The following is a 12,031-nucleotide window of genomic DNA, read 5'->3' as shown; positions in this document are numbered from 1 at the left end:
GGCTTTTCCCTCTTCGCTTACCGTTACTGAGGGAATCCTCATTAGTTTCTTTTCCTTTGCTGACTAATATGCTTAAATTCAGTCACCATGTCTGATCTGAGGTTGCAAGCCGAAAGCTGGGCCGCACCGCCCGGCCCATGCTGCTCCTAAAGAAGTGGCATGCCAACAGGCCAACAGCCAGCCAGCTTCTCCCACCTACTACCCTCACCTTCCTCCCCACTGGCACCAGCGTGCCAGAGGAAAACAAAGCCAGAGGGAGAGAAGCGGAGACGGAGAGCCCCATCCCGGAGATGAGAACCGAAAAGGGAGTGTGGCAGAGACAGCCCTGATGGGGGACCAGGTGGCACGTGATGGCCTCGGTGGAGGGAGAGAGAAAAGCCATGGTGCTATTTGCGCCCCGAGACCACGACCGAAGAGGAGGAGGGAAGGCAAAAGGAGGAGGGGGTCGGAACATCTGTCCCCAGCGCTCTCGCTTCGCGCGCTCGGCAGCACAGCAGCCCGGCACGGTACCGCCCTGGTACCCAGCTGCAGACAGCCGCCCGCGCGGTGGGGAGGCTGGGGGTGAGGTCTGCGCCTCATCTCCCTCTTCCCCTCTCCGTTCTCTTGGCCCACGGTGGTGCTTTCAACGCCGTCTCTCACTCTCCTCAGCTGCCACCACCACTGTACTGCAGCACGGGCGCTGCAAGGACAAACTCTGCCCCAGTGGCTCACTCCAGGAGTGGGGAGCTACAGAGCAGTCCCTGAGCCTGCATATAGGGGGATGAAGGCCCTGCGTGGCAACAATGATGACGACGGCCGTGACGATGATGACGCCTGCTGAGTCACAGGAAAAAAATTGAGGCCGCCGAGGGAAACGCATCCCTTGCCAAACCCCTGACCGCCTTCCCTCCGGGCACCGGCGAGCCACCATCACCACCGCCGCTGACCACAGTCAACTTGCCTGCGAGGTGACCCCAGCCGCACCACCGTGGTGGCCGCCGGATGGCGACTCATAATCAAGCAACGCTCAGACAGTCGTAGCCCTGGGAGGAACCCAGGGCCACAAGTGTGTTCAAAGTATGGATGATCAATGTGTCCTGCAATTCACATTAATTCTTGCAGCTAGCTGCATTCTTCATTGACGCACGAGCCGAGTGATTCACCGCTAAGAGTTGTCTGGCTTTCAGCACCGATCCTGCACCCGTGGAGGGGCTGGGACCGCTCACATGAAGCGGCCCCTTTCTCTTGTGCTGAGGACGTGCAGGCACGTGCCTGGCTTTGACTGTCCTTACTTGATAGTCAGGATTGCAGACATAGGAGATCCAGCCACACTGAACTGGAATTCTTCCTCAAACCTCCACACTATGGTGGCACTGAAGGAGATCTGAGCAGTCTGGTTCCCACCTGGTGCAATGATGCCCTCCTTGGGCGCAAACTTGAAGCAGAAGCCCACGTTTGCAGTTAAAGGGCTATAGGCGAAGGGAGCATCAATAGCTCCTAGGTTAATCAGTTCCACCTGCAGCAGCAAGAAAGCAAAGCGGAAATACATGTGGAATCTTCCCTTCTTGTGAGTTATTGTCTAATGATGCAATTAATACCCAGAAATAGCAGACAATGCTTTGAATGGCAAAAAAATACAACAGGACAAGTTCTGCCTTTAAGTTTTCATGCAAAGCAGCGGCAACTCCACAGAACTGGAGTCCACAACCCTGGGGTTATCCCATGGACACAGAGTAGTGCACCTCTGGTCAGCATCACCAAGTTCATTCAGACCTGGCCCTGAGAGCAACGTGCGTAGGGAATCACCCCAGAGCTGCTGCTGCCCCACTGAGCACAGCTCCAACAGCACCATCTACTCATTCACCTTTTCCCATGTCATGAAAACAATACATTGATTATGAGGCATCAGCATCAAAATGTATAGACAACATCATCTTTTGGTAAGAAAACTCAGCATGTCTTTGCATCCCACAGCCAAGCTTTTGGAAGTGTCTGGCATGATGTAGTGCCTCATTTTCTACCTCTTTCAGCTGCTCTCTCTTTGGTTTTTTTTTGCAAACTTGACACTATTGAGGAGGAGGCAAATAGGTAGAAAAATGCTTTGCTTTATTCCCAGGAACACTTTTCTCTTTCTAGAGCCAGAGATGCACCAAGGCTGAAGTGTGGTGAGGGACTGGTCAGCAAGGGAAGGAACTCCCAAGCCCTTTGCAAGGGCCAGCACTGAGCCAGGAGGCTGGATGGCTTTCCTGTGACTTGCAGCAATAAGCAGGAGACACTTGACTGGAAGCTGTCTGCAGTGGACTGAAGCTCAAAGGCAGCCAGTTTCTTCCAGCTGCTTCTGAACAGCCCAGTCCAAAGGTGCCTTGTGTCTGGCACTGCCACAAAAGCCTCTGAACATCCCTTTTTGACCCAGGCTTCGTTTCATGTGCCAAGGGGTTGTTTTGCAGCAAGCCTCCCAGCTGATTCCCAAGGAAGGAACTGGGCCTTCATGAACAACAGACACACCTTTCAGACCCTCTCAGATTTCACCAGTACATCAAATATTCCCTGCTCACAAGTGCCCAGGTCGGCAGCAATTCCACACTTCCACCAGGCTTGCTCCTCCCTCAGGAGCCATCAGGATCCACCCCAAGCCCTGCTGCTCACCTCATAGACGTGGGGGGTGTCAATAGAAATGTTCCCAATGTACAGAGTAGGAGAGCTGAATTCTACCAAGGATCCTTGGCCTTCTCCTGAGAGCAGGGGCAGCCTGCTCTCACAGCCTGGGGAGAGATGTCCATTGCAGTACAATCATTCCCTCTGTTATACTGTATTTTCCAGGCTGCCTCAGTGCTAGTCCCTGACTCTGAGCTGGATGCAACCAGCTCCTGATGCTGCAGGAGAGGATATGGACCCTCCTCTTCCCTCAGCTTCGGGGCTGACTTCTAATTTCTAACCCATTCCTTGGGCTGCTTTCCAATTTCAGCCACCAGTCTGCTGAATTTAAAACATCTCTGCTGCCTTGTAGTGACAGGCCAAGGAGTTACAGGCATAAATTGAAAGAAAGGAAATTTAGCTTTGATATTAGGAAGAAATTCTTTACTCTGAGGGTGGTGAGACACTGGAGCAGGTTCCCCAGGGCTGTTGTGGAGGTTCCAGCCCTGAAAGTGTTCCAAGCCAGGCTGGATGGGGCTTGGAGCTACCTGCTCTAGGGGGAGGTGTCCCTGCCCAAAGGCCTTTAAGGTCCATTCCATCCTTAACATACTATGATTCTGTGGTTTTCTTCCCATGCACTTAGAGGAGCTTTGAAATCCATTCAGTGAAGGTACAAAGCTCCTACTGAGTTTGGGAATTGCCAAAATCCCTGGCCCAGGAACACAGGACATTTTTGCCAAAGTCCCCAACTCCTGACACTCAGCACTGCGTTCTGTTTCCACAGACAGAGCTGCAAGGGCTCAATTCCCACAAAGGGAGAGAGGCAGGTGCTGGCCAAGGCTGCTCCTTCTACCAACAGCCTGGGCTCAGGGGGGCTCAGTCACCTCTGCTCTGCTGCTGTCTGGGCACTGGGAGGTGATCCAGGCTCAGGGAACACATTTCTAACTCAGCGCCTGCTGCCTGATGATGGATCCATGTCAAATGGACCCATCATCCTGGAGGCCAGGGGCCTGCAGGGGCTGAGTGCTTGTTCACTAAAGCTGTTCTGCTCTGCAGCTCTCTGGCCTTTGAGGGAATGCTGGCAAAGCCATGGCATGAAAACCTCTCCCTGCACTGCCTGGGCTGTTCTGGGATCAGTCAGGCACACACAGCATTCTGAGCCCTGGCCTGGCACAGGAGACTCCCTGGGAGCGGCAGGGTCAGGGGGGATGTGCCAGCACTGCCCTGCTGACCAGGGACTCTTCCCAGCACTTCCATGGGAGCCCAGTGGGCTCAGGCTTGCACCATGGCTTCACTGAGGGGGAGAGAAGCAGGGCAAAGGAGCTGTACCTGAGATGCTGCAGTAAGCCACACTTCCATACTCCAGTGCTTCCAGGGGTTTGAAGGTCACCTTGATTTTGGCCAAACAATTCAGCCCAATTTCTCCCTCCTACAGCAGAAAGAGACAGCAAAACAGTTCTCTTCAAACTTCACATTTCTTGTTTTCAACCACACTTCTGTAAGCCTCTGTTTAGAGCATTAGTAATGAGTGAACAACACAAGGAGCCCAAGGAAACACTCCAAACCCAGCTCAACACAGCGCTGGAAGCTCTCAATGTTCAGCTGTTCAGCTCCCACTCTCCACAATACTCCTGCTACTCTGACAAAGGCTCTTGGTCACATCATGCTGCTGTCAGCTACAGTGGGATGCAACTGCCACTGTGCACTGGTGGCTCTTCACAAGAAGAGAACATGATCCCTGTCCTGGGTTGACTATATGATGCTTTTATCCCAAATCGTCTTATTCTGTTTATGCTGAATAATAAGTTTTGCACCTTTAAGACTTGTTGCAGAGAGTGAAGGGGGGAGAGAAGAAGCAGCAGTTTGTTTTCAGACACTGCACTCACTCCTCCACACTCCTGCTCCTGGACTGCATTGTCTGCGGATGGACAGACAGCGGGACAGAGCTCTCCTCTGCTTTTAGTTAATTTAGCTTGCTGAGGCAAAGAAGTTCCCTGGACTGTGGGGTTTTTTTCCCTTTTCTTTGGACGTGTTCAAAACTGCTGTGGACTGAACACCAGAAGAGCACCGGCAGCTCCAGCTGCGGCCACCGGGCCGGGCCTGGCCTGCGACATTTCCAGCCCCAGAGGGACTGATCAGAGACTGAGTGAGCTGAGCTGCAACCCAGGGAGGGACTTTCTGAGTTTGTCATCTCTTTTGGAGCAGCAAGGGGTTTTATTGATTAATACTGTTTAGGGTTTATTGGTTAATAAACAGGTTTTTTCCACTTCAAGGAGGTCTTTTCTCCAGGACCAGTTGGGGGAGGGGCCGATTGAATCTGCTTTCCTAGAGGAGCCCCTTTGGGGGTTCTCTCCCAAATTTGCCCAGAACCAGAACCTTGGAAATAAAAATATTAGTTTAACGTGTATTGAAAGAAAGCAGAGGCTGGCATTATTCTAGCGTTTACTCCAAGATGAGAAGGGATGTTGCACTGTGCAGACACCAGGCCTTCATCGTCTCTCACAATGCCAGTACTCAGAATCAGGGCTCTAGTTGATACGAGGACGTGGTGGTTTGCTTGCAGAAACAGAAAAGGAAAAGGTTTTCTGTCCCTGTGTGCAGGACAACTCCAAAGGCCCATTTCAACCTTCCACCCTTGTGTCCAGGCTCACAGAGGACACTGGAAGGGACACTCAGAAATAGTGCAAGGCGTGGTTACAGGAGGGGATTGGCATTTCTATGATTAGCCTTAGGCTGAATTTGGCCTCACTTTCCCAGCAAAACATTGCAAGCTTCAGGTCAGTGTGTGAGCTGGCAGTGCTCCAACAGCCTCTGCTGAACCTCACATGTAGGGGGAGCCCCTACCTACAAGAACTGCTCCCTGTGGACACTGCAAGGACATGCACAGAGTGCCCTTGAGCTCAGGCCCTGGCAGCACAGCTTGGCCTTGTCAGGCTCCCAGCCCTGCCTTGAGCCTCCAGGGCAGAAATGCTTTTAGCATTTGGCATTTTTAGGCGAGCTCTGCAGGTGCATCAGAAACTCAATGTCTTCCCTCCCAGCACATTGAGCCAGCTGAGGATCTGCCCAGTGACCGCAGCCGGGGGTAGAGTGGATGGGAGGAGGAAGAGGGGGAGGAGGATGAGGAGGAAGAAGAGGAGGAAAATGAGGTCTCAGCTATCACTTACCATTGGCTCAATGAAAAAAATGTCATCAGAGAACAGCCTGGGGTCTTGGAGCAACTTTGCCTTTTCCCCCGGGAGCCTCAGGAGGGCAGTGTGATCTTCACAAGAGCCCTTCTCCTTCCCTGTTTCTTTCCCCTCCATTAATTTTTCCAGCCACAGCTCTCTCCATGTCTGCAGGAATCGATGCTGCCTGCAGCCACAGGAGAGACAAAGCCAGCAGACTGTTTAATAAGCCATAGATTGGCAGAGAGAAGTGTGAGTGCAGGAGAGCAAAGCACTTGGGGAGGAGCAGCAGTGTGAGAGATGAGTAATGTGATGATTTATCAAAAAGCAGGGTGCCCCACTGCAGGGAATGATTGGCAGCTGACTCCATTGATTCACAAGGCTGAACAGTTGCTTTATTAAACTATATTATATTACATTGTACTACACTATATTAAAGAAGCATACTATACTACAAAGAATACTAAGGAAAACTTGTGACTGTCTCCAGACAGCCAAGACAAAGCTTTTTCCAATTGGCCAAGGAAACAAAACAATGCTCAGCAGAATCCAACTGACAAATCACTTCAGGTAAATAATCTTCCTAACACATTCCACATGATAGAGATAAGAATTGTTTTCTTTCTTTTCTCTGTGATTCTCCAGGAGAAAAAACCTTGAGAGAGAGAATTATGTGTTTCTGTTCAGAGAATGTGAATGCCACAATGATTGACTCTCACAATTAACAGACAAATACCATGTATAGAGGTTAAGAAAAATTTTTTTACCCCCGCAGTTGTTATCAAGGGACAGCCAGGGTTGGGATATTTGGGAGGGTTGGCTTGTCACTACGGTGACATCTGACCTCCAATCAAGATTTGAGGAAGTAAACTCCACCACTGGACAGTGAAGAAGGGGTCAATGGACAGAATTTTGGGAGGGGCTAAAGGGTTAAAAGGCAAAACCTCCATTGTGTGGGTGAGCACATGGTGCGGAAAATCCTTTGCTCCTGGCGCCATAACATTTTCTCTATTCAGTCTTCTGTTGCATCTTTGACAAGGTTTAATAAATCTCTCTCAACTTATGAAAAGGGAGTGGCTATTTCTCCCAAGCAGCAGCTCCCCAGCAAGGACTGACCCCAAGCCATGGGGGTCCCAGATGGATCAGAGGATAACTTGCTGTTCACTGGCCCAGCAGGGAGTTTTACTCCACACCTGCAAGCTCAGGAGAGGTTTCCAGAGCCAGCATCCCTCCACAGAACCTCCTGGCTCAAAGCCTCTGCCAAAAAACTGAGGGAGAATCCACCAGCCACTTCAAGTGGCTTTTCCTACCACTGAGCTGCTGGGGAGGCAGATAAAGGTCATGGAGCAGGACTTCCCTGGGAAGGGGAGACAAAGCTGGGTCGCAGCTACGTGCTACCAGCACTGTGAAAAATGCACATTATATGATTGGCTTTTTGCATATATGAAAATAAAACATTGGTCTGTTCTGTTTCAGTCTCTATGCAATATTGCATAGGGAAATATAAGATAACAGCAATTAGAAATCAATCAGATAATGCACATGACCAATGACACATCTGCAATCACACCATTATCAGTCACTACAACACTGAACTGTCATCCCAGAGTCTGCGACAGCTGATGAACTTTAAAACAACAGAGAGCTGGAGAACTCGTGTCAAGATTCATGTTTCTCCAAACTCCCTTTGAAAACAGGCTCAGCTATCATACATGGTCAAATTGCCAAGCCAAAAGAACTTGAATACTTTTTGATGCAGAAAACATCTGGGCTGATTGTCAAACATTCCATTCAAGTAGAGCTAGAACTTGGCCAGAGTTCAATCTGTAATTGATGGACATCACTTAATACATTTTAAAACAAGACTGTTAAAACCAGCAATTATGAATAGGAAACCTTAGGATTAAAGATCAATCAAACCATTAAAGAATTGAATCCCTCCAAAACTTCTGTCAGAATAGAAATTCTTTAAACACAGCAAACCTCTTGAATTCTTGGATGAAGTACTCTATAATAACTGAAGAAATAATAACTGAAGAAAACCATGAAACTGGCAATCTGGATTTAAAAGAAACCCACAAAACATGAGTAGTTAAGAAACAAAAAGACAAGATTCTGAAGAGACACGTGTCTTGTAGATGATCACACAGAGACAGTGAAACACATGAAAGCTGGCTGTAAATATTACAACAATACCTTGATCATAATTCTTATAAATTCTGAGAATTCTCCTTATAAAATCAACTTATCAACAGGAAGTGTTTGAAGGGGTTATGACAACTTTTTTAAAGTATTAATATAGGATTAGTAACAATCCTTATTTATCAGTATCACCTATAAAATCCAAAAATAACAAAGTTTACAAACTCAATATCAACAAAACTCTGGACCATTGGAGAATCAGCTGGTGACGCCACAGATAGGATCTGATTGATATTTCTCAAATGCTCTGTCTTCAGAGACATTTCAGGTAATTGAATCACTACTAATACTTCTATCTTTCTATGGTGGTTTCCCTCCCTGAGAGGCATTTTTCACAATAGAAGATTTCCATCTACCTCATATTTGGAATACCCCTGATTTGCACTGGTTTCCCCTTTTTTCTGTATCTTGGGAAAAGGCCTGTGTGCTTTCTCACTTTACACTGATTTTGGACAGCTTTTTTACATGTCCATCTTTTGCATCTGAAGCCTGATCATCTGGTAAATGCTGTTTCCGTCACTTCTGTGGGACCGGGCTGTTGAAGAGTTCGGTGCGCCTCACATAACATGCGCTGCACCCGCGAAAAATCTCCCGCTTGAGATTCTGATGGAGGCTGAAACTGTGTGCTGGCTGCCGGGGCTGGCTGCGTGCCCGCTGCCGTGGGACCAGAGCAGGGCCGGTCGCTCGGGCACCCTCTGCACCCAGACCGCGCCCGGTCTCTGCCGGTGCCCTCACGGGAGTGCGGATGCTCCCGCCCCGACCGCGCCTCCCCTGCGCTTCTCTGGGCGCAGGCGCGGTCTGGGGAACGCCCCCTGTGCCCGTGACCGACACCGGCGCTGCCCCGGTCCCCGCTCGGCCGCGTCCGTGCCGCGTCTGCGCACTGGGGAAAAACCCGCCCCGCTGCGGCTGCCGGGTTTGTGCGTCATCACCGGGCGCCTGCCGCGCTCCGTGGCGGTCGCAGGGACGCTGCAGCCGTCCCGTCCCGTCCCGTCCGCCTCAGTCCCGCCCGACGCGGCTGCCGCGGCCCGTGCGCGTTCCCCGGATGCCGCTGCCCGCCGCCATCGCAGCCGCGCGGGTTCTGCCCTTCGCGCGCGGCTTTGGCACCCCCTGCGTGAAACCGCCGCCGCCGCCATCGCGCATGCGCCCGCCGCTGCCGCCTGCCCCGCGCCTCCCGCTCCCGCGCTCCGCCCGGCCCGGCCCCGCTCGGCGCTGCCCCCGCAGCCGCCGGCCGTGCCCTGCACGCTGCCGACCGCCCGCTGCTGCGATCGCGGGTACCGCCGTGCGCGCTATCGCCTCCGCCGCTGCTGTGCCTGCGACTGCCCCGCTGCCCCCGTGGGCCCCCGCCGGCCTCCGCAGCCCCCACGGCCTCCTCTGCGGCCCCCCCGGGCTGCTCCCGGCCGGCGCCGCCGTGGCACGGGTTCGCCAGTCGCCGAGAAGCGGCTCTGCCCCGGGTTCCCCGACCCCCTCCGCCCTCCTCTCCCTGAGAGTTCTGGGCGTTCTGGGGACCCATGGGACCCTGGGCACTCTGGAGATGATGCCAATTCCTCCCACACCTGTTTGCTAGGGATTACCTTTGCCCCTCCCTCGTCAGTAAGGGCAACTGCCGCCTGCTGATGGCAGTATGACTTCCCCCATCCTGGAGAGAATACTGCTGCCTGCTGATAGCTGGCAGCCCCCGCGGAATTCCACGAAATTGCCTCTAACATTACCCTTGCTGGGGATAAAAGCTTCAAGGCCGTCTTATCTTTTTTCAGAGATTTTCACAGGGTGTGTGGCTGCCATGCCCTGTAGGGCTGACAAGATGCTGGTTTGTTCCTGGGAGCATGTCCCCCCCATGTTCTCAATTTTGACTTTTCTTACCAAAAGCTGAATGATCTGCAAGGTCAGTCCGGAGTTTGCCCTGGTCACCGTCCAGCAGCTCGCAGGTGAGGGTTTCCAGGCATGCTTCTGGTCCTCCTCTTTCCGGGTCGAGCTTGAAATGAATCTTCTCAGCAGAGGTCGAGATGCTCTTTCTGGATTTTTCCCTTGAGAGTGCCTGTTTCCTTTCCTTCTCGGGCTGGGTTTCAGCGGCTGATGGCTGTGGCGTGGCTGCTTGCCAAGAGCCCACCTGGGTGCCCTCTTGGAGCCCACCAGGGATGCCAATGTCTCAGGGTCTCTTGCTGCTCAGAGTGACCCCAAGAAAAGTTCAAAGTCTCTTTTCCCAGCCTGACGCTTGAAGAAGGAGTCAGGGCTCTTCATTTCTCAGTCTCAAGGTTGTTTATTTTATCTTATCTATAAAAAATTTTCTTCTGCCCTGCCGAGGTCAGCTCAGCAGGACAGTCTGAGGCACTCTGCCTGCCCCCGGGGCGGTGTTATGTCTTTATACTAAAAACTACGTGTACAATGTTTACAATTACTTTCCAATACCTATCACCTATGTTAGACAGTAAGCTTCTACTCTAAACCAATCAGTAAGTGCCAACATCACAGCAGAAGATGGAGGCCAAGAAGAAGAAGGAGAAAGGCTGGACACACCCAGTTCCCTCCATCTTGCCTCCTGAACCCCATACCAAAAACCCCAAAATCTACTTTTCCATCCCATGATAACTTCACTAATATTCTGCTTAAACTGTTGTGGCCTGCTGATCTTCATATAAGGTTTGTAATTTGCTCCACGGGTCATAATCAAATCCACTGGTGTTTTGGGCTCTGTGCCAGGGCTTCTGAGCCCCCTGGCAGGGGTCCTAGCCATCCTGGACTGCCAGAGGGATGTTCTGGGTTCCCACAGGTCTCTTCTTAGGTCTTCTACAGGTTGGTTTTTTGTTTCCTCTCCTTCTGCTTGTGCTGGGAAAAGCCCCCTGCTGGGACATCTCTGCACCCTGGCATCCTGGGCATCTGCATAGGGACGGGCAATGTAACAAAGGACTGGCTGCAGGCCTTTGGAAATGGGAATTTATGGACAGGTGGGATTGCTCAATCTGACTGCACTGGGCCCTCATGCAGGACAGAGCTCTGGATCTCCTTCCTGCTTCGCAGGGTTCAGTTTCCAGGTAGTGTGGGCAAGGACTGGCACTCACCTGCACAGAAAGGCTTCTGACTTTTGTCCTTGTAGCTAAACCCAGGGTGAGATTCCTCTTTTAGTGCTCAAAGAAAGGAAAGGAAATCCCAGAAGGGATGTGCTGTGTCTTTGAAACCATTACCAACTGTGAGGAACACCCCTGCTAGAGTAGAACATGTCCCTGGTCAAAGGAGGTCACCCCTCTGACCAAACTGATCCCAGCCCAAAGGCCAGGCCTTCTGCTGGGCTCTGGAAGGGGTTCTGCAGGCAATGTGCTCAGGAGAGACATCTCCACTGGCCTCACTTCTCCCAGGGATAACACATCCCATCCCATCCCAAGGGTTCCCAGGATGGCCACAGACACAAGCAATGGGATCCAGCACACTTACTTAGCTCTTTGAATAGCGCTTCTACACCTTTCTGAGCCAGACAGCCAGCAGCCACAGACACTGGACATCAGGTGCACATGAAAATAAAATCAAAGACAGGATATTTAACAAGGACCTTTCCCCAAGGAACTCCAGGGCTGCACTGAGCAGGTTCTGGGGCAGAACACATTCCACAGCTGGCCCAGGAGCCCCATGCAGTGCTAGGGGGTCCCTGACCCTCGGGCCCACTGAGGCTCTCCTGGGCCAGGGAGCTGCCTCAGCTGCCACAGCACTCAGGCACCATACAGGTGCCTCAGTCCCACCAGAGCACAGCCACCCACGAGAGGGTGAGACTCTTCTGCCACACACCAGGAGTGGAGAGGAACCTCCCAGGCCCCTTCACTGTCCCTTGGCACATTCATTTCAGCCTGACCCTCAAAGCCCTGCTCAGCAACATCCCTTGCTAGAGTAGGATGTGTCCCTGGTCAAAGGAGGTCAGCCCTCTGACCAAACTGATCCCAGCCCAAAGGCCAGGCCTTCTGCTGTGCTCTGGAAGGGGTTCTGCAGGCAACGTGCTCAGGGGAGAGATCTCCACTGGCCTCACTTCTCTCAGGGATAACACATCCCATCCAAGGTTCCCAAGGATG

At 52.0% G+C, this 12,031-nt stretch overlaps 1 non-coding gene across 1 annotated transcript; it reads right to left on the bottom strand.

The window, feature by feature from the left end:
- Positions 1-1,000: 1,000 nt before the first annotated feature.
- Positions 1,001-1,153, bottom strand: LOC128946074 (5.8S ribosomal RNA). The gene has a single exon (XR_008483936.1). It is a non-coding gene; the product is annotated as a 5.8S ribosomal RNA (ribosomal RNA).
- Between the last annotated feature and the right edge of the window lie 10,878 nt (positions 1,154-12,031).

This window comes from Melozone crissalis, unplaced genomic scaffold, assembly GCF_028551555.1.
Source record: "Melozone crissalis strain CALT ecotype California unplaced genomic scaffold, PUWL_Pcris_2 ptg000073l_1, whole genome shotgun sequence".
Lineage (NCBI taxonomy): Eukaryota > Metazoa > Chordata > Aves > Passeriformes > Passerellidae > Melozone > Melozone crissalis.
Note: the sequence above shows the minus strand (reverse complement) of the source record. Positions and strands in the feature narration are given on the sequence as shown.